The sequence below is a fragment of the Macaca thibetana genome, chromosome 14, assembly GCF_024542745.1.
Source record: "Macaca thibetana thibetana isolate TM-01 chromosome 14, ASM2454274v1, whole genome shotgun sequence".
NCBI lineage: Eukaryota > Metazoa > Chordata > Mammalia > Primates > Cercopithecidae > Macaca > Macaca thibetana.
Window position 1 is genome coordinate 54,958,965 of NC_065591.1, and position 22,207 is coordinate 54,981,171.

A 22,207-nucleotide genomic window follows, 5' to 3' on the forward strand; every position below is an offset into this window, starting at 1 on the left:
CTCAATAGTCCAAATATGTGCAAACATACTGATAAAAATGTAACTTCCATCATTATGGAAGGAAGGAAGGAAGGAAGGAAGGAAGGAAGGAAGGAAGGAAGGAAGGAAGGACAGAAAGAAGAAAGAAAGGAAGGAAGGAAGGAAGGAAGGAAGGAAGGAAGGAAGGAAGGAAGGAAGGAAGGAAGGAAGGAAGGGAGGGCTGGCTGATTTATGGAGCATCTACTGATAGTCATTTTACATGTTGCCCCATTTAATCTCTACACTTTCCCTGAGAGGTGAGGATAATTACTGCCATTTTTATTAATTAGAAAACTGGATGTTTAGATAAGTTAAATTACTTTCTGAGGTCACAGGTCTAGTTAAATGGTAAAGGTCAGAGTGACTGCAAAGCCCATGCTCCTTTCCCTACACTACAGTGCTTCTCTTGCAAATGACAATATAGAAATGTAAACTATTCCAATACGCAAGCTTGAAATTGGACACTTACCAAAAACAACAGGGGTGAAGTAAGGAAAACAATTTAGGACTCCTGTGTCAACTTCACAGAATCTATCTTAAAACCGTTGGCAATGACAAGAAGAAAAAGAGAACCACTAAAGAACTTTGAGAACTGCCTCCTCATTGTAGACACCAACCTCAACAAAGACCTACCTGAGCCAGCTCATAGGGTCAGAAAATGTAAGACTTAGAAGGATCCAGAATAATTTCCTCTAAACCCTTCATTCACAGAGTAAATAAAATGAAGCCCAATGTCACAGATAACTAAAGTTAGCACTTGGTCTAGAAATCTTCTCTTTATTTAAATTTTCTTTATTCTCCACTGAACAAGGAGAAATTGGAAGAATACAAGGTATCTCCCCACTTCAGACCTACAGTCCACCTCTCCACAGTCAATCTTCAAAAGAGGCAGGTGGAGAGCCATGTGATGGCATTTTCAACTGTTGCAAAAGATCTTCCCTGCCCTTTCAGAATGCCCCTTCTTCATGCCTGCCTCCCTGGCTCACACAGAATAAATCCACTCCTTCGAGCAAAGATACTCTATCCTGAGAAGGAGTCGTCTGTAAAATTGCATGCTTTTATAAAGGCCAGGCCACTATCAAACATTAACTTGCCGATATAGGTCCAATCAAGCAAAGCCGATTTCCAATAATAGGAAGCTGGACTAACGCAGATGACTTGAGGCTCCACACAAGGCTTGCATGCACACAATTAGAGTCTACGGATATCGTTTGGCTTGAACAGAATTGAATCATACTGATTTCTAGACAAGAATCCTAAATTGTATTGCCTCTAGACCTTCAGCTAGTACCTAAAGCAAAATCAATTGCTCTAGGGAAAAACAAGTTTGTAAGGACAATAATAACATGCAAGTAAATACATTTTTACTAAAGAATGGGAGGGTCTCTCACACCAAAAAGAAAATGTTTTACTATTGTGAATAGTGCCGCAATAAACATACATGTGCATGTGTCTTTATAGCAGCATGATGTATAATCATTTGGGTATATACCCAGTCATGGGATGGCTGGGTCAAATGGTATTTCTAGTTCTAGATAGTAAAGACTTGGAAACAACCCAAATGTCCATCAATGGTAGACTGGATTAAGAAAATGTGGCACACATACACCATGGAATACTATGCAGCCATAGAAAAGGATGAGTTCATGTCCTTTGTAGGGACATGGATGAAGCTGGAAACCATCATTCTGAGCAAACTATCGCAAGGACAGAAAACCAAACACTACATGTTCTCACTCATAGGTGGGAATTGAACACTGAGAACACTTGAACACAGGGTAGGGAACATCACACACTAGGGCCTGTCATGGAGTGGGGGAGAGGGGAAGGATAGCATTAGGATATATACCTAATGTAAATGACGAGTTAAGTGGGTGCAGCACATCAACATGACACATGTATATATGTGAAACAAACCTGCACCTTGTGCACATGTACCCTAGAACTTAAAGTATAATAATAAAAAAGACAAAATAAATAAATAAATATCATGCTTATACAAAAAAAAAAAAAAAAGAAAAGAAAAAAGAAAATGTTTTAAGCCTCTGTTTCAGAAAACCTCCTGAGCCTTGGTTTTCCTCTGCTCTCACACCACCAAAACAGTCATCAACAAAGAACTCAATGACCAAAGGTAAGGGGGTTTTTCCCCACACACCAAGCAGCAGACACCAGCTGCGTATCCTCTAATTAAATTCTGACACTATCTACCTGGAGATAGCGTCAGATCCCACAGGGTGAAGGCTCGGCCCCCAAAATTGCCCCCCGCCCCACAGACACCAGTCGCAAGTCTGGGCCTCCAGAACTCCCAATGACCTGCTTTAAGTAGGGATTCTCATGACCCCCTCTTTGGGTTCAATTAATTTGCTGGAGCTGCTCACAGAACTCAGATAAACACATTTACAGATTTGTTATAAAGGTTGTTACAAAGGATAACCTTGAAGAGATGCGTAGGGCCAGGCAGGGAGGAAGGGGCACAGAAATTCTATGCCCTTGTCATCCTCCAGTAATCTCCATGTGTTCAGCCATCCAGAAGCTCTCCAAACCCTGTCCTTTTTGTTTTTCTCATAGGCATGATTGACAACTGAATAGAAATGTGATTGGACAAAAAGGGTATGACCTCATACGAATAGACTGAGTTGGGAAGCCCAGCAAGGCATACCTTTGGAAGCTGGAAACCATCATTCTGAGCAAACTATCACAAGGACAGAAAACCAAACACCACATGTTCTGCCTGGGGTTCCCCTTGTCCTCTCTGTGCAGCTTTTCTTCCTCCAGAGTATGGGTCCGGACTCTGTCTGGAATGATGGTCTTTTGATCCACAATCAGATTAGAGGCCTGCCTTGAAGCAGGTAAAAGGGGGACAGGAGAAGGTCAGAGAGATTCTGTTGGCTGGGCGCAGTGGCTCACGCCTATAATCCTAGCACTTTGGGAGGCTGAGGCGAGCAGATTGCCTGAGCCCAGGAGTTCGAGATGAGCCTGGGCAACACAGTGAAACCCTATCTACAAAAATACAAAAAAATTAGCCAGGCATGGCAGTGTGCACCCGTAGTCCCAACTCCTCGGGAGGTTGAGGCAGGAGAATTGCTTGAACCCAGGAGGCAGAGGTTGCAGTGAGCCAAGATCGCGCCACTGCACTCCAGCCTAGGTGACAGAGTGAGACTCCATCTCCAAAAAAAAAAAAAAAAAAAAGAGAGAGATTCTGTTTCCTGAGACCTGCTCCTGAGCCCTAAAGCACCTCAACATTGTAACAAAAGACTGTAACAAGGACTCTGGGAGCTATGAGCCAGGAACTGTGGATGAAAACCAATATATTAATATTTATATAATTGTAATATCATAGCCTCCAAACATGAGGAAAAGCAATTATTTGTTAGTTGGATTTTCTAGTTAAAGTAAATAAAATTTAGTGGGTTACTCCTGTAATAGTCTATATATAAGGTCAAGTTTGATCTAAGAGCATTTTTCGTAATACTAAAATCAAATAGGAATTCTCTCCTGTCTCTATGTTCCTCAGGAAATGCCCAAATTTCCAAACAGTGCTGATGTGATTTAAGATCTCCTCCGTTAGCATCTAGAAGACTATTTACTTTTTTAAAAATAAACTTATTTCAGAATAAATTTACCAAAAAAATGTGAAAATAGTGCAAGAGTTCCCATACACCCACACCAGTTTCCCCGTTATCATTATCTGATGGTGCACTTGTAACAACTAATGAAACAATGCTGATATGCTATTATTAACTGAAGTCCATACTTTATTCCGATTTCCTTAGTTTTTACCTAATGTCCTTTTACTGTTCCAATATCCCACCCAGCACACCACGTTACATTTAGTCATCATGTGTCCTCTTGGCTGTGACAACTTCTCTGACTTTTCTTGTTCTTGATAATTTTGTCAGTTCTGAGGAGTACTATTTGGGTATTATATAGGATATCTCTCAGCTGGGATTTCTCTGATGTTTTCTTATGACTACACTGGGGCTATATGTTTTGGGAAGGAAGACCACAGAAATACAGTGCCATTTTCATCGTGTTATATCAAGGGTACATAATATAAACATGATCTATCACTGCTGATGTTCACCTTACGCACCTCGCTGAGGTAGTGTTTGTCAGGTTTCTCCACTGTAAAGTTACTCTTCTCTATACCATATTCTTTGGAAAGACATCACTATGCACAACCCACACCTAATTAGACAGGAGTTATGCTCTGCTTCCTCAAAAGTGGAATATCTACATAAATTATTTGGGCTTTTCCTGCACAGGAGATTCATCTATTCCCCCTCATTAATTTATTCTTTAAATAATTTATTCATATCACTATGGACTCAAGAATATTTTCTACTTTAGGTAATAATACAATACTATTTTATTTATGCTGTTGCTCAATGTTTTCCAAGACTGACTATTGGGAGCTCTTTCCATTTGCTCCTGTATCCCCTTGACATACTCCCTTCTTTGTGTTTTAATTGGGCACTTCCCTACTTTCTGGCACTATAAGATGCTCCAGTGTCCTCTTATTTTGTATCTTTTTTTTGTATCTTATTTTGCCCTGATTCTAGAATCAACCATTTCTTCAAGGAATTCTTGCTCCCTCCTTTTCTTTAGAGAGAGAGAATAGCATTTCTTTACCTCCCTGTCACATGACTTCCCCACACTCCTTGACCAGTCAGTGATCTCCATACTCTGGCCCATTCCAAAACCCTTAAAAACCTTAGCCTCAAATTCCCTGAGGAGACAGATTTGAAGTTTCCTTCTGTCTCCTCATTCAGCAGCCCTGTCTATGATTAAACCTCTTTCTCTGCTGCAACCCCCGTGTCTTGGCATATTGACTTCCCATACACATTGAGCAACAGACCTATTACAGTTGCATCTCCTGCTTCCCTACTTTTCTTATTATGGAGGAGATGGAAACTTCCCTAGTAGACCCATTCAGAGATAATTGTTCTGGGAGGCATTCCTGGGGCTGAGACTAGAATTACTCCAGCCTTTCCAATGATTTTATAAGTACCTAATTTCCTGTCTTAAACTTTTTTTTGTTGTTTAAAATAGTTGGCGAGGTTTCTGTAAGAGAACACTAAAATAAATGACGCTGAGTGCATTTTACAATTTGACCTTGAATCCTCTTTTCAAACCTTATTCATTCCTGCAAGGATACTTCATGCTATGGCTACACAAATTCATTTACCATTCTAGAATTTAATCTCTACGATGCCCTCTCATTTTGCAACTGCCATTCCTTCTATTTTAATCACCTTCCTTTTCTTCCTAATTGTATGAGTTATCAATTGTTGCAAAACAAATTATCTGAAAACTTCATGACTTTTACAGCATTTATTATCTAACATTGTTGTGGGTTAGGAAACCAGGCATGGGTACCTGGGTCCCCTGCTTCAGGGTCTCTCACAAAGCTGCAATTCAAGTGTCTGCCAGGGCTTAGTCATCTCAGGACTTGACTGGAATAGAATTAACTTCCAAGTTCACTCGCGTGGTTGTTGACAGGATTTAGTTCCCTGTTTGCAGTTGGCCAAAGGCCTCCCTCAGTTCTTTCCTAGCAGACCTCTCCTTTGACACAGATCACAAAATAGCTGTTTGCTTCATCAGCGCAACAAGCAAGAGGAGCCAGAGAGGAAGCATGCGCAAGCAAGATGAAAGTCATCATCTTTTAGATCTAATCTTCGAAGTGACATCCAATTATTTTTGCCATATTTTACTCATTGGAAGCAAGTCACTATGTCCAGCCCATGCTTAAGGGGAAGGGATTATAGAAGGGCATGAATACCAAGATGTGGAGATCATTGGGAGCCATTTTAGAAGGCTGCCTCCTACCACATTAATGAATTTTTCTCATTCCTTCTTTTTAAAATTTGTTTATATATCTGTGTTATATGCCACATTCTATTATGTTAATTGTGTACATATTTTATTTTTCCTTGCATTCTTAGCACTTGGGTAGTATATGTAAATCTAGCACATTTACTGAGTAGGCTGTGAGTAAATGTTGTTGAATGAATACATGTATATACATTCATCATGTATACATTCATTCATTAAGATTTCATGAGCTGCAAGTTATACCTTTATCCAGTTATCTGCATTAAGTGCTAAGATCACTCAGTACAGGGCTGTTTCTGTCCACTTAAATTTTGTTCTTCTTGAAGACTTTATTTTGGTGTAGAATGCAACTGCGAACAAGCCAGAAGAATGCATAAAGGCTACTATACTTGAACTTTACTCTCTGAGTTGGCCATTGACTCACTTCTGTGAGTCAAACTGATATTTATCTTAATAGAGAAACTAAACTGCAATTAAGTAATTCTTAATTACTTAATGTGAGTAATTAAGAACAAATTGAGTTCCCTCAGTAACAACAAAGCTAGTAAGTATTGGCAAAAATTTGATTCCTTGGTCTCCATAGTTCTATTTTAGTGTTTGAAGCCTAGGATGCTTTCTTGGCAATCTGAAATTCTGCACTACATGCTATCATTTTCTGAAAATTAGAATCCTTTCTGATAACTTCCAGACTCATTTTACAACTCCACCGTTATTTCGTTTGAATTTTGCCTTCAGTGAAGTTGAAAATATTTTTGTGATAGAAAAAAGACAAAACCAATTAAGAATACCAAAAGACCAGCCGAGCGTGGTGGCTCACGCCTGTAATCCCAGCGCTTTGGGAGGCCAAGGCAGGGGGATCACGAGGTCAGGAGATGGAGACCATCCTGGCTAACATGGTGAAACTCCGTCTCTACTAAAAATACAAAAAACTTGCCAAACGTGGTGGCGGGCGCCTGTAGTCCCAGCTACTCAGGAGGCTGAGGCAGGAGAATGGCCTGAACCTGGGAGGCGGAGCTTGCAGTGAGCAGAGATCGCGCCACTGCACTCCAGCCGGGCGACAGAACAAGACTCCGTCTCGGAGAAAAAAAAAAATACCAAAAGACCTAATTCAGTACTCCACTCTGCATATTTTTAACCTATGAAGATCATCACCACTTAAGCAAAGTCAACATCATAAATGATAACAGTAATAATAAAGACTTCAATGTTGTAAAACATTGATGTTATACAACATCGATATGATGTTATAGTATAACCAAATATCTTAAAATCATGTTACATTTTCTCCATTAGTAAATATTAGTAAAAGAATGTATCAAAGATATACTAGCAAGTTAAAGAACATAATAGAAATTTCTATGTAGTAAAAATATTGGGAAAGAATATTTAAATCTGAAGATCCAGCATGGAAAATATGTCTGGGTGGTCAATCTGGAAAGGAGGGTGGGATGAGGCATACACCATTAGTAGGCATCAGAGATGATGTCAACTCACACTTGGTATTGACTGGCATCTGGGCAGAGGCAAGAGGCAAACCTGATCCTGATTTGGACAGAAACAAGACTTTGCCTGCAAGAGATCTCGCCCCAAGCCTGAAACCCCAAGGCAGGTAGATCAAAGCACCAATATACTCAATCAAAACGATATAATATTCATTCAGTAGTCAGTGGGAAAGCTGAGGAGTCTGCATCTGCTTGAAGGAAAAAACTCATGTGGTGGCAATCGGAGCTGGGGAACACTTCAGACTGTAACATAAGCAGTAGAATATTCCCATCCTTGCTCCCACTTCTTCATGTCCACTTTCCAACTCCCCCCTTATAGGAAGAGGAGTTACTAAACCTACTGATAAAGACCAAGACTTTTACTGGTAAGCACACACATTTTACTGATGCGTGAGGTTATCCTTAAACTTCTAGGTGGCTGAGCTACCTTAAAGCTCAGCATCCATTCATGGTACTCATTTGTCTGCTTCCTGTCTCCGCCTCTGGCAGGACTTGAGCCCTAGAGGCAGGTTAGCCACTTTCTACCATTACTTCTATTCTACATATGGAGTTAGATAGCTAGACTCATAGCCCCTGTTGCATCTTTCTCTTTGTGGATCCTACTTAGGCCTCCAGGCCTAAGCCATATGCTTAAAAGAGTTTTCTCAGAGAACTCTGTACTGAGGGTTATTAGTTGATATTAATGAAGTATGGATTGGGGCAAAGATAATTATTTTTGTTGTAATATCCAAACTTCTTTTATTCTCCTTTCCCAGAATGATGGCTTGGGATGTGCCAATGTAATCTTTTCTCTGAATCGATTAAAGCAGAATCCTGCTCCCTACAAAACAACAAACTTCTAAAATATCTGGAAGCAGGTGACTCAAATATGCTCACGAACAAGTGTGATCAGCTTCCATATGGCATTGTGTTTTCCCACTGCTCTTGATCTAATTCTACTCCAATGAGTACTATCATATCTCCCACTAGGCATACTGACCACTTCCACTTGTTTTGTCCATTTTCCTCCATAACTATTTCCTCTAGGTATCACCACATCTAGCTGCTTCTATATCTTCTGGGCACTGCCACACCCACAAGGCACTGCTGACTCTCCCAGACTCTACTGCTGATTCCCTGGTAATATCCTAGGTGGCATCTACCAAGTAACAGTGCTACTTCTCTACATGATGTCTTGTCCACTGGAGACTGCTGCCTTTTCCTACAGCAACCACAAAATTCTCCAGGCTCTGCCATCTCTGCCAAGTACTATTGTGGTTGCTATTGACTGAAACCAGCATGGATATGCTGGAATTCTGAAGCCACTTTAGTATGGAAATCAAGGCACCCTTGCTGTGCTACATTCATTCCTATGGGAGGTATTATGTGTAAACATGGAAATACAGGATTAGAACACGAATGAAAGATAATAATTGGCAATGTAGATTTGGAAACCATCTGAATTCTGGTGAAAATTAAAGCTGTGAGTGCATGAGCCCTGCCCCACCCCCCACAAACATTTAAAAAATTAGAGCAGAGGGCTGAGAACAAAGTTTGAGTAGATGCAGCCAGAAAGAAGAAATTAATGAGATAGAAAAGCTTCAAAGTCCTAGAAAATGATGAAGCTTTCATCTTAATTGTAGGTGACTAGGTGTTCCTCTTATTCTACACTGATAGAATTAAAAGTAGTAATGAATTGTTAGGAAAAGCACTAGACTAGTGGCCAAGAAATCTGGATTCTAGCCCAGTTTAATTAACTTGCTCTGTAGTCCTTAGATGAATCACTTTCCATCTTTGGGTCTCAGCTGCCTCACCTCTAAAAGAAGAATATTGGACCAGGTGATTGTTAGGCAGTTTTTTTCAACTTTATGATTTTATGAATTACATACAGAAAGTCAAAAATGTTTATAATCCATAGCAACTCAGGGTCTTCCTCATATATTCCCACAGTCCTAACACAGATGCTTAGTAACCTTACAAAAAAGCATGAGACACTGGACGTACTTTCCTAGAAAAAAATATACCAGGCTGGGCTCGGTGACTCACGCCTGTAATCCCAGCACTTTGGGAGGCCGAGGCAGTCAGATTATGAGGTCAGGAGATTGAGACCATCCTGGCCAACATAGTGAAACCTCATCTCTACTAAAAATACAAAAATTAGCTAGGCATGGTGGCACGCACCTGTAGTCCCGGATACTCAGGAGGCTGAGGCACGAGAATCACTTGAACCTGGGAGGCAGAAGTTGCAGTGAGCCGAGATTGCGGCACTGCACTCTAGCCTGGCAATAGAGCAAGACTCCACCTCAAAAATAAATAAATAAATAAATGAAAAAATATGCCCTTCCAAAAGTCGCCAATTTTCCTCATCTTCACTACAGGACCATGTTTATTAGAATTTATCAAAGCCTCTGTGTTTTCTTTAACTGAAAAATACTTATTTAAAAAACTATGAAAATCTGAACATACAAATTACAAGACTCATGGCAAAATGATCCTTCTTCTTATAAAAAACTTATAAAACTTATAAAAAACTTAATGGCTTCTTCTTCCATAACTCTTACTATTTATACATGTGGTTTCCTAGAAATAGTTTTCTCATACTTTTTTATATGTAAGAAAAATAAAGGTTTCCTTATTCTGCTGCAAAGTAGCTTCAAAATTCCTATTCCACAGAGGATTTCTAATATCTTCTATTTTGGTTTTAAGATAATCTTTATTACTGTCTTTATTACTGCAGAGCACTTTTCATGACTGTTTAGGCCACAATACAAAGCCCTTTAAAATTCAACTAGCTATGTCTTTTTTTTTAACAAGTTTATTGAAGTATAATTGTCATACAATAAACTGTGCATGATTAAAGTGTATGAGTTGACAAGTTTCAACATATGCATCTGTGAAACCATCATTTATAATCAAGAAGATGAACATATCCATCACCCCAAAAAGTTTCCTTTCACCCCTTTGTGGTACTACTGCTCCACCCATCTCCACAACACCGCCCCCGCATTCCCAGGCAACCACTGATCTGCATTTTGTCACTACAGATTAGTTTGGATTGTCTAGAATTGTATACGAATGGCATCACACCACAGGTACTCTTTTATTGCAGGGGAGGATCTGGCTTCTTTCACTCAAAATAGTTATTTTGAGACTCATCCACGTTGTTGAGGTACACTAACCATTCTTTCTTATTGCTTAGTGATATTCCATTTTGTGGATATACCACAATTTATTTTCCATTCACCTATTGATGGACATTTGGGTTGTTTCCAGTTTGGGCCTATTACAATTAATGCTATGTATATTCATGTATAAGCCTCTGTGTAGACATACACTTTCATTTCTCTTGGGTAAATACCTAGGAGTAGAATGGTTAGATCATGTGGTAGGTGTATATTTAGCTTTTAAGAAATAGCCAAACTCTTTGCCAAAATTGTTGTATTATTTTATATTTCCAACATGTAGTATACAAGAATGTCAGTTGTTCCACATGCTTGTCAACATGCGATATGATCTGTCTTTCAAATTTTAGCCATTCTAGTAGCTACAGTGCACAGTGAAATCTTATTTTTCTAATTTGCATTTCCCTAATGATTAATGGTATTAATTCATGTGCTTATTTTGTCATCTATAAATCTTTGGTGAAATGTCTGTTTAAATATTTTGCCCATTTAAAAAAGTTGGGTTGTCTTTTTATTGGGTTGTAAGAGATATTTATGTATCCTAGTTAGAAGTCCTTTGCCAAATATATGTTTTGCAAATACTTTCTCCAAGTCTGTGGCTTACCTTTTCATTTTCTTAACAGACTTTTAAAAAGCAGAAGCGTTTAATTTTGATGAAGTACAATTTATCCTTTTTTTTCATTTACAGTTTGTGCTTTTTGTGCCATATTTAAGAAGTCATTGAGAAATCCAAGGTCACTAAGATATCTTCTAGAAGTTTTGTGATTTTAGCTCTTTTACATTTAGATGTATGATCCATTTTTAGTTAAATTTTATATATAGTATTGATGGCAGTGGTAGCCCCTCTGAAGCAGCTGCTGCAAAGATGCAAGCTGCAGTGAGGGAGGCCTGGCCAGGGCTGCACACTCCACAGAACCACGAAAACAGGAACAGGCAGGAGCCCCACCCACTTCCGAGTTGGTGGGGTGGGAGCCCTGCCCTCCTGGCACAGCTGCAGCTGCCCAACCACAGCTGTGGACCTGGGCATCCTTGTGCTCTCAGGGGCCCAGGAAGCCCCTTGCCCCCACAGGCTTGAAAGTGCCTGCTCCTGCTGTCTGGCTGCTCCCTGCTTCTGGGGCAGAGCAAAATTGTGGCCAAGCTCAGATGCTGTCACAATCTGGCAGGTGCATGCATGCTTGGGGCAACATTGACATGCTAGCCCCCTGCCACTTCAGCCCCTTCTGGACTTTGGATGCTGATGAGCATGGGAGGGGAAACTGTGGGGGTACTGAGGGCAGCTCAGTGTGGGCCTGCAGGCTCCCCTTGGCCCAAACAGCCTGGGTGCCATGGACAGTGACATGAGGTAGACAGACTCCTGGGCAAAAAGGGGTGGGTCCTCAGTGAAACCCTACCTTTACGTAACTGACAGTCTGAAGCCTGGGGACTGGGCTGCCAGGTCCTCGGACTGGAGTGAGAACTTATGGTGCTTTTTCTGCTGCCCATGGACCAATCAGCATGCACTTCCTCCCTTTTGAGCCCATAAATACCCTAGGCTCAGCCAGCCAGACTCAAGAAACATGGGGACAATCTGCCTGCATGTAGGAGCTGCCCACTCCAGGTCTCCTCTCCGCTGAGGGCTGAGCAGACATCCTGACCACCTGCCTGCAGAAAGCAGCCACCCACTGTGGGTCTCCTCTCAGCTGAGAGCTGGTCAGACATCCGGACAACCTGCCTGCAGAAAGGAGCTACCCACTTAGAGTTTCCTGAGAGCTGCACTGTCACTCAATAAAGCACCTCTTCACCCCTACTCACCCTCCAGTTGTCTGCATACCTCATTATTCCTGGATGTGGGACAAGAACTCGGGACCTGCCAAATGGCAGGACCGAAAGAGCAGTAACACAAACAGGGCTGAAATACCCCCTCACTCCCCGTGTTGCAAGCGATGAGAAGCAGAAAAGAGAGGACAGAAGAGCTGTGACACTTCCGGGAGCCCAGACCTAAGAGCTCCCTGAGCCAGGACTGTAACACCCTCTTTGGAGCTCTGCATTTCCTGGCATCTCAAAGCATCCAGGTGCCACCACGTTCCCTGGTACCAGCAGTGGAAGTCACTTGTGGTACTCCGGGTACAGCCACAGCTTTGCAGGAGCCGGTACCCATGCTGGCACCTGTAGCCGCCCACCCCGCCACAGCTGGTGTGCCTGGCTGTGCACAGCGGCCAGACCTCATGCTCACTTGCTCACACACCCCTCACCACTCTGCCTGGCTCGTCCTTGGCAGGCATGGGATCTGGGCCAGTAGCGTGAGCCGAGTGCAGCCTGCAAGGCCAAATGGGCAGAACAAACCCAGTGGGCCTGAGCAAAACTCAGGCAAAGGAGCCGCTGGCCACAGAGGTTTCTGGCTGGAAAAGCAACACTCCAAGGATATAGGGAACTATATGTGACTATATGAGGAAAGGAGCAAGAGATTAAGAGTTTTTTGGCATATGCTGTTCAATTTTTTCAGGTTTATTTGTTGAAAAGATTATCTTTTCCCCCATTGAATTGCCTCAGCGTATTTGTCGAAAATCAACTGACAACATGTATATAGATACATCTCTGGGTTCTCTATACTGTTCCATTACTCTATCTATTTTCATACCTATACTATACTGTGTTGATTAGCTCTTATTATAATGTCTTGAGATCAGGTAGTGTAAGTTCCAAAACTTTGTTTTTCTTGATGAGATGAAAGTCTTGACTATCCTAGGTCCTTTGCATTTCCACAAAAATTTTAGAATTAGTTTGGTCATTTCCATCAAAAAGAAATCTGCTAGAATTTTTATTGAAATTTCATTAAATCTGTAGATCAATTTAGGCAGAAATGATATCTTAGAAATTCTCAGTCTTCTGATTCATTAACATAATGTATCTCTATTTAGGTCTTCTTTAATTTCTTTTAACAATGTTTTTTATTTTATTTTATTTTAGATTCAGGGGGTACATGTGTAGGTTTGTCACTTGGGTATATTGAATGATGCTGCGGTTTAGGCTTCTAATGACACAGGTCACCCAAGTGGTGAACGTAGTACCCAATAGTAGTTTTTTCAACCATTTTGGAATCCCCAGTGTTTATTGTTCCCATATTTGTGTCTGTGTACCAATGTTTTGCTCCTACTTATAAGTGAGAACATACGGTATTTGGTTTCCCGTTTCTGCATTATTTTGCTTAGGACAATGGCCTCCAGCTGTATTCATGTTGCTGCAAAAGATATGACCTAGTCCTTTTTGTGGTTGTATAGTATTCCATGGTGTATATGTACCACATTTTCTTTATCCAATCCACTATTGATAAGCACCTGGGTTGATTCCATTTCTGTGCTATTCTATAATATTTTATAGTTTTCAGTATATATGTCTTTCACATCTTTGGTCAAATTTGTCCCTAAATTTGCTACTTTTTTTTTTTTTTTTGCTGATGAGATATTTTAAAATTTTCCATTTCTAGTTGTTCATGGCCAGTATATAGAAATACAACTGATTTTTGTGTATTTGATTTTGTATCTTACAACTTTTGTAAACTCACTTTTTAGTTCTAATAGCTTTTTTTGTAGTATTCCACAATTTTCTTATGCAATTAAATGCAGTGCTACAACTTCCTTTCCAGCTTGGATGCCTTTTATGTATTTGTCTTGTTTTATTTCATTGACCAGAACCTCCAATACAATGTTTAATTGAAGGCAATTTTTATAGAGTGGTATTTCTAACTCCCAGGCCCGGATTAGGCTGCACTATGGAATCTTGTTGTATTTGATATCTTTTGGAATTTAGTAAATCATTATTTATACTTCATTTTTAAGCTTTTCCCTTTTCCACTGTTCAAATATTCATCATGTGTTGAAATATTGAACCACCACTATGCTGGCTGTCAGGGAAATAATGGTGCACAAACAGGCATGAACCTAGCCCTAACGAAGTCTTACCATACTATGGAGGCAGTTTGAAAGAGGAATTAAAAACACAGGTTCAGGGTTCTGTCTGCTTGGGTTTGAATCTGGCTCTGCTCCTTAATGGTTGTTTGACCTTGGAAAAGTTAATCGACTTTTCTAAGCCTGTGTCTTAGTGAAGGTATTAATAACACCTACTCACAGGATTGCTGTGAGGATTAAACGAATTAACACCTTTAAAGTCCTTAAAATAGAGTTTGACATATAGTAAATGGTCAACGAATATTATTATTAGAGGGAAGAATTAGCTCTTCACAGGGTAAATCTACAAGTGACTGGTGAAGCAGGGGTGTCCAAATATTAAGAAGCATAAGAAACCATTTAACTACTAAGCATAGAGGCAGCAGTGTCAGCTGTACCTGGATTAAAATCCTTGCTCTGCTGTTTATTGTCTAGGCAACTTTGAGCAAACGACTTAAACAAGAGCAATGTCTGTAAAGTGCCTAGTGCAGTATTTGGCACACAACAGATGCTTAACAGACAGCAATTATTGATTCAGACGTCCCGAAGAGCAGCAATATCACTAATATGTGTTCATCATCATATCTATCATTTATCAAAGCTCAGGATTTTGAACTTTGTAATTACTTTTCATACATTATCTTATGCTTAACAACTCGGCTAGGTGAACACAATCCATTTCCTGATAAAGAAACAAGATGATCTTTGTGTATCTGTGATCAGTGGAGAGGCTGGAGGTCTGGGAAGTGGTATCTTGGAGCCCAAACCAGGGCTCCCAGTGCGGCCTTGGTCGCCAGTGGGGCGCTCGACTTTCCGCCCCGGAGATGGCACCAGGAGAGATGGGAGCCGGCCAGGCCGTTTCCAAGGCCACCTCGTGAAGCCCCTGCTCCAGGAGCCTGACAGGCGAGACTCTCTTTCGCCGCCCCCTCTCCTCTCAGATGGCCATCTGGGCTCGGAAGCCCTCAGGAGCTGCAGAGCGCGGGTCGCTAAGGGCGCTGGAGAGGAAGGTTGGGCGCCGTCTCCAGGCAACGCGCTGGGGGCGGGGCTTTGCGTCACAGAGGTGCGACCGAGTCCCGGGCTGAGTCGCCGCCACCGGCAGGTCTGAGCTGCGGGCCGAGGCGGCGCCGCCGCTGCCGCAGGGTGCGCGATGCCTTGAACCTGGGGTGAGCTCCGCGGCGCTGTCCTTTCGTGTTTCCTTTGCTAGCTGCTCCAGGACCCTGGGGCTGGGAAGAGAAACTCCAGCTGGCCCTCCGCTGCCGAACCAGACTTCCCCGGGGAGATAGGCCCGGCCCCGCCGCCCTCCCCGGGCCTCGGATTGGGGCGTGGGGCAGGCTGGGGAGGCCCTTCTGTGGCGCCCGTCTTCTGCCCGGCGGGTTCCGGTTGCCCGGGGTGGCGGTGGTTGTCCCGCTGCGGGTGGTTCTGAGGGACCCGAAGAGAGTTTTTTCTCCTCTATCCCAGAAAAGTTGTTTGAATATTGCCGCCGACTCAGTCATTCGGCCACCGGACTAAGCTGTTGGTTAAATGTCCAGGTGCGCTTGAGGAGGGGCTGAGGCGGCGTAGCAAGAGCCAGCGCTAGAGTGGCCCGCAGGCTCGGTCCCCGCCGAGCTGGATACTCCAAATAAGAAACCTTTTGCCTGGGACGATAGCTCAGAAATAGCCACGTCGATCTACTTAGCCAGCCCCACACTTCTGAACTGACTTAGGCTGCTACCCCTCCCAGAGATCTTTCCTCGTCAAACTTGCTGCTACCTTGAGACCCGGCTAAGAAAAGAACGTTTTCTTGCTAATAATAAGGTAGTGATTACACAGCAGGAGCATAAGGCTTCTGTGTTCGCTTTTGAAATTATTCCTTCAGTTATTTGTCTCGGGTTACAAAATGTGGATTTACGATTGTTATTGAAATCGTTCCCTATGCCCCTTATTAAAGGTAGTGTACCCTTCTGTATTCTGACACTGCTCAATTTAGCGGTGCCAGATAATTCAGTTCTTGCCTCTGGCATATATGTAAAGCTGCTGGAACACTTCCAGTTGTTTATAATTCTTACATCTTCAGCACGAATTTATTCGTTTTCACTCCCTTCCACCCCGTTCTTCTTGATATAAAATAACCTCTATCCATCCAGAATTTTGTCTGGAGACATGAGCTGCCACCGGCCGACGATCCTAAATTAGTCACCTCTATGTCGAAGTCACCCATCTGAGAAGTGATGCTTTCTGAATTCAGAGCTCAAAAGTAGTATGGATTTTTCTCCTTTTCTTTCACATTGCCTGACTTCAGTTTCTAAAACTTTTTCTCAAGAATACGACTGTATGTTTCAAAAATTAATATTTGTCATTTGGTGTAAATGAACTTCATATTTGATGTGTGTAGCCTGATCCTTCTTGGTTCCCGTCTAAATACAAACACACTTTCCTTCCCCTTCCCTTCCCAAACTGGCAAGGAAGGTCCAGAGAGAATTCTTACAACTCTAGCGTGCTTTTTCCAATATGAAATGCATTTAGTAAACACACTGGTACTGTTAGAAATCCATATTCTTAATCTCCTAGTACAGCACTCTATCCTTTTGTAGTTTCTCCCTCTCTCTCTAATATATATATATATATATATATATATATATATATAATATCTATATATCTTTTTCTGATCAAGATCTTTGATCCTGGAACAGGCATACCAGACTCTATAGTGACTCTGGTCTAATTATTTCGTTATGTATCTATGTTAACTTGTCTTGAAAAAAAAGTTGATACCTGTTTACAGATCTGCAGTTCAAGTAAACAATGAGTAATAAAGTAAATAGTATCCTTAGGGACCCAGTACTTGGTATTTATTACTGATGTTAAAGTTGACTTGACAATGAAAATCATTGATGTTTATTTCAATTAAATCTTTTTAAATGAGGTTGGTACAAAATTTGATGGAGAACTGGTTTCAGAGAGGTTTTTAAAATACTACAGTACAGTACTTGTCATTTAGTCATTTTGGTGCATTTTCAGCCTTTTCCATTTTGCTTTAGTTAATTTATGAATGAATTATGGTTTAAATTTTTAGGAGTTTTTGAGCAGTTTTTTCGTTTTTGCTTGGCCAATTACCCATGATGTAATTTTTATATTTTTATAAAGAATATTTGAACTACCACAATTCATTTGTTAGAAAAATAAGTGATTCTCTGTATGTACCACCCACGAGAGAATGTGGCATTTTTGGAATCCTTGATCTTGTGCATTTCAAAATAACAGTTCTTTATTTAGAAAATCCTTCAAATGCTTTTTGAAAGCATGTTTTTATCTTGCAAAAAATGACTGTGTTATAGGTGGCACAATAATATGAGAGCTGCTAGTTCTTTGAGAAACCTTAACCAGAAATTTGTCTTTTGTTGAATTCTATGCCAGTGGTCTGCAAATTATGTTCTGATGTAATACCACTGTTGCATGATCTAGGGGGAGGTATTTTGTTAATATCAAATAGTGAATGTTTCTCAGTTTACATAAGCATTAATTTAATGATAAATTTTCACAGTTTTACATTTTCTTTCATATGTATTTTTAACTTCCGCTTCTGCCAACCTAGTACTAATAGATGGCTGACCAAATTAACAAAAGTCAAAAGAATGCTAAGTGTATAATAAAAAAACAAAAACTGCCAATGGTATTTACTGCATTTATTCAGTAAACATCTATTGAGTGCTTGTGTATCTGCCAGAAGAGAGACCATGGCTGCTCTCCTCAAGAAGCTCACTAGAGGGAAATGGCCAAGTGACTTAATGAATGTCGTAGTATGATAGAAATATGTGCAGTCACCAAAGAGGGACAGTGAAAAGCTGTGGTGGGTGACTGACTAGAGGATGGCTTCAACAGATTGTCTTTGTGAACATGCACTCTGTGTTGTGGTTTTATATTGTATGTAGATCACAGAGTCATATCTTATTTTCACAACCATATAGTGATAGATGTTAATATTTATCAATATTTTATGGTTTTCAAAATAAACTAAATTTCAGGCCCTCTTTCTTGAACCAGGTTGAGAACCACTTTTGCAGGCTCTCTCAGTCTCTAGATAGTGTTGCATTTTAATCCAAGGAGTTAGTGATGAAGTTTCCCAGATACCAAGTACGGTGACAAGATAACAAGTTAATATGCTGCCTCAAATTATAAACCTTACTCAGAGTTAGGGCAGCAGATGAAAACAATGCTGAAACAAAGAGGATCATTTTCTATTAATAACTCAATACATAAGCAACTAACTCTTCTTTTCAAATATGGTTTTGGTGGGTAATGTAGGGTAGCAAAATACGCCACTTTGGCATAAGGATTATTTTGAGTTAAAGGCACATTGAAAAGCAACAGATGTAAGAAGGGCCCTCTGACCCTCCTTATTCTTCTGGAAGGCTGGAGATAAAACAGCCATGTGAAAGATATCCTCCCTATGCCAGGAGGAAGACATTATCATTACTAGAGGTGGGCAATCAAAGCTGAGAGAAATCTGTTCAAACAAGCCTTCTTAAAGTAACCCTTATCTTCCTAGTCACTTTTCTACGATTAACTGCCCCAACCCAAACCCTTATGTCTTGTCATGTTTTCACAGTTTACTTCTCCTTCGTCCAATCTACTATGTAAGCTTTTGGCCTTAATTAGTTTTTTTAGTCCTTATTTTTCTTGAGGGCTCCTATGTATGTATAAAAATTACTAAATAAAATTTGTATGTTTTTCTCCTGCTAATCTATCTTAGGTTAGTTTAATTCTTGGGCCCAGCTGAGACCTTAAGAGAGCAGAGGGAGAGAAATTCTATCTCCCCTATACCACGTTGGTTAAATTATCATAGGTATTTATATTAAATATTGAGACTATATATTTCAAAAGTTCAGTTTTTTCTTTGTTAAGTAATGTAGATATTATTTAAAGTTTCAACCTGGTTGATTAGAATCTTTTTTTTTGTGAGACGGAGTCTTGCTCTGTTGCCCAGGCTGGAGTGCAGTGGCGCAATGTCGGATCACTGCAAGCTCCTCCTCCCGGGTTCACGCCATTCTCCTGCCTCAGCCTCCTAAGTAGCTGGGACTACAGGCACCCGCCACCACGCCCGGCTAATTTTTTGATTAGAATCTTGATTACATTTTCATTGAATTGGTACAGGAATGTTAGAGGAAGGTTAAGTTTCATTTTGGGAATAAAATGTTAGGTTAGAGGTCACCTACTCCACTTCCCACCCAGGTAAAAATCCCTATAACACTTATTAGATGTACTTCTAATCTTTACCTAAACACTTCCATACTTCCCATGAGAGGGGCTCACATGTAGCAGCCATTTCCACTTCTGGATGCTGGGACATGCTTATAATCAACTGAAATCTGCCTTTCTAATTTATACTTATTGGCCATCCTGTTCTCTGTAAATGAATCTTGTTTTTCCACATGACAGCTCCTCAAATATTTAAACAAACTTATGTTGCTTCATTGTTACCAAACTATGACTGTCTAGAATAAACCTCTTTTTTTTTTCTAGGCCCATGAATATGTTCTAATTTATTAGTATCCTTTAAAGCCAACTGTTTAGAGCTGAATACAGACTTTTCAGTGTGGCCTGACCATTGCAGAGCATAATGGACTAGTAGGCTGCTTGCTCAACACATCTATTTCTAGCAAGAGTTTAGGATTATTTTAGCATACTTGTTGCCCCTGTTATACTGTTGACTTATTTTGATTAAAAACCCCAGACTTGGCCAGGTGCGGCAGCTCATGCCTGTAATCCCAGTGCTCTGGGAGGCCAAGGCGGGAGGATTGCTTGAGCCCAGGAGTTTGTTACCAGACTGGGCAACATAGAGAGACTCCATTTCTTTAAAAAAAACAAAAACCCAGACCTTTTATATTTTAACTGTTTTTGAGCACATCTTACATACATGTTTTTGTGCAGTTGACTCTTCAGGATTTAACTTTTAGTCATATTAAATATAATTCATTTAAGCATGTAAGTATCTGTTTTAGTCTTGATCCTATTATTCACTGGATATTATTCATTTATTCCAGTTTTCGTCATCTGCAGATTGGGCAGGCATACAGTCTTCAGGTCATCAACAAAAATGTTAAACAGCCCAACTCTTGATGCCAGTTTCCCTCTCCCTTTGCCTCTCTGCTTTAGTCATTGTGGCCTTTTTAAAAATTACCTCAAAGTCACCATGCTGCTTCCTATCTCAGGCACTTTTCATAACCTCTGCCTGGAGTGTCCTCCTTTTGCCATGTCCCTAACTTCTTTTTTAATCCCTGACTGACCGTTCTGACCTCAAGTAAAATGTTGTTCGCCCAGGCACTTCTTCCCTGATACAAAACTAGGTCAAGTCCCTCTTTTATGGGCTTTCATAGCACCTGTACTTGTTCACCTAGCACTTCTCATTTTGTAATTACACATTTATTTGTATGGTTACTGTCTCTTCTCCACTGTATTGGATGCTCCAAAGTGTTTCTTTTGTTCACTGTTGTAGCTCCAGAACATAAGCATTAGGCATGTGCTACTTGTTGAGTTTAATTTTTAAAAAGTCCTGTAGCACAGTGGCTCCCTAATACCCGTCTGCAACCCTTGACTCCTGATGATTTTTCACAAGCTTGGATTCAGTCAAGAAAAATAAGGACAATGTATAGTATACCTGGTAAATACATGGTATACCTCATTGTGAAGTTACTGCCCTTCTTGGGAAAGATTTTTTTTCTAATATCCTACTTTTCAGGTTATAAGTTCTTTTTAAGATTTTGTTAAGTTTCGGGGAATTTTTGTTTATTTTTGGAAACTGTGCTTACTTAGAATTAAAAGAAGTATCCAACACCATGGTGCTTTGAGATTTTACTAGTCTTTGAAATTCAGCAATCACTGATGTTGAGTGCCCTAGAGACCTCTTCTAAGCTAAGCTATTTAATTGTTTCTTCTTGGATACAGTTGCTGTAAATCCACTTGGCAATATTTACATATAATTTGACTTCGGGGATTTTTTTTGGGGTTTTTTTTGGCCTGGATCTTCCTCAACAGCTTCCTTTCATTTATCTCCATAATGTGATATTTACTATTACCAGGTAGGCTCAGATTCAAAATTGTAATTGTTGTTTTTTTTTTTTTAATTACAATTGTCCTTTTCCTATTTTAGGTAACTAAAGGAATAAACTTCAAATATAGTACATTAAATTTTAATACCTAAAGAAAATTTTACATATTTTTGGGTTAATAACTTCATAAAGTTATATATTTTATATTTTACATTTATAACTATTTTTTGATTAATGATAAAGCAATCTTCCTACAAAAACTTTTTCCATAAGAGTATTACTGTTTCACCTGCTTTATGTGATGTGAGTATTAATTTGGATGAAATAAAATGATAGTCTTTGATGGATAAATAAAATAGAATTTCTTGGGGGGGCATCTGATTTTGGGGGCATTTAAAAAATTGATAATTAGATATATATTTTGGGGGTAGCTAAAAGACTTAATGAACAAAAGAGCTATCTTTTTCCAAGCAGAAAATGTGAGGTGGTTAAAATATCTAACATTTTAATTTTCTTAGGTTTTTCAAGCCACAAGTCTGTTTATATATTTTTTAAAATTAAAACTAAGGTACATGTCTATAAATAAAGTAATTCAACAGCAGAATTATTTAGCTGATGTAAGTATATTGTAAGTCAGTATGTCATAGTGGATAAGAATGTAAGTACTAGAATCTGAAAACCAAATTCAAAGTTCACTTTCACCACTTACAACTGTGTAACTTTAGATAGTCACCTAGCTCAGT

General features: G+C 40.1%; 1 protein-coding gene across 1 annotated transcript in view; it reads left to right on the forward strand.

Annotated features, from left to right (window-relative positions):
- Positions 1–15,476: 15,476 nt before the first annotated feature.
- The window catches only part of RNF141 (ring finger protein 141), a 29,437-nt gene continuing 22,706 nt past the window's right edge, over positions 15,477–22,207 (forward strand). Inside the window, exon 1 of the mRNA XM_050757442.1 lies at positions 15,477–15,602. The gene's annotated coding sequence lies outside the window, so the exon portion shown is untranslated. The remainder of the gene's footprint in view (positions 15,603–22,207) is intronic.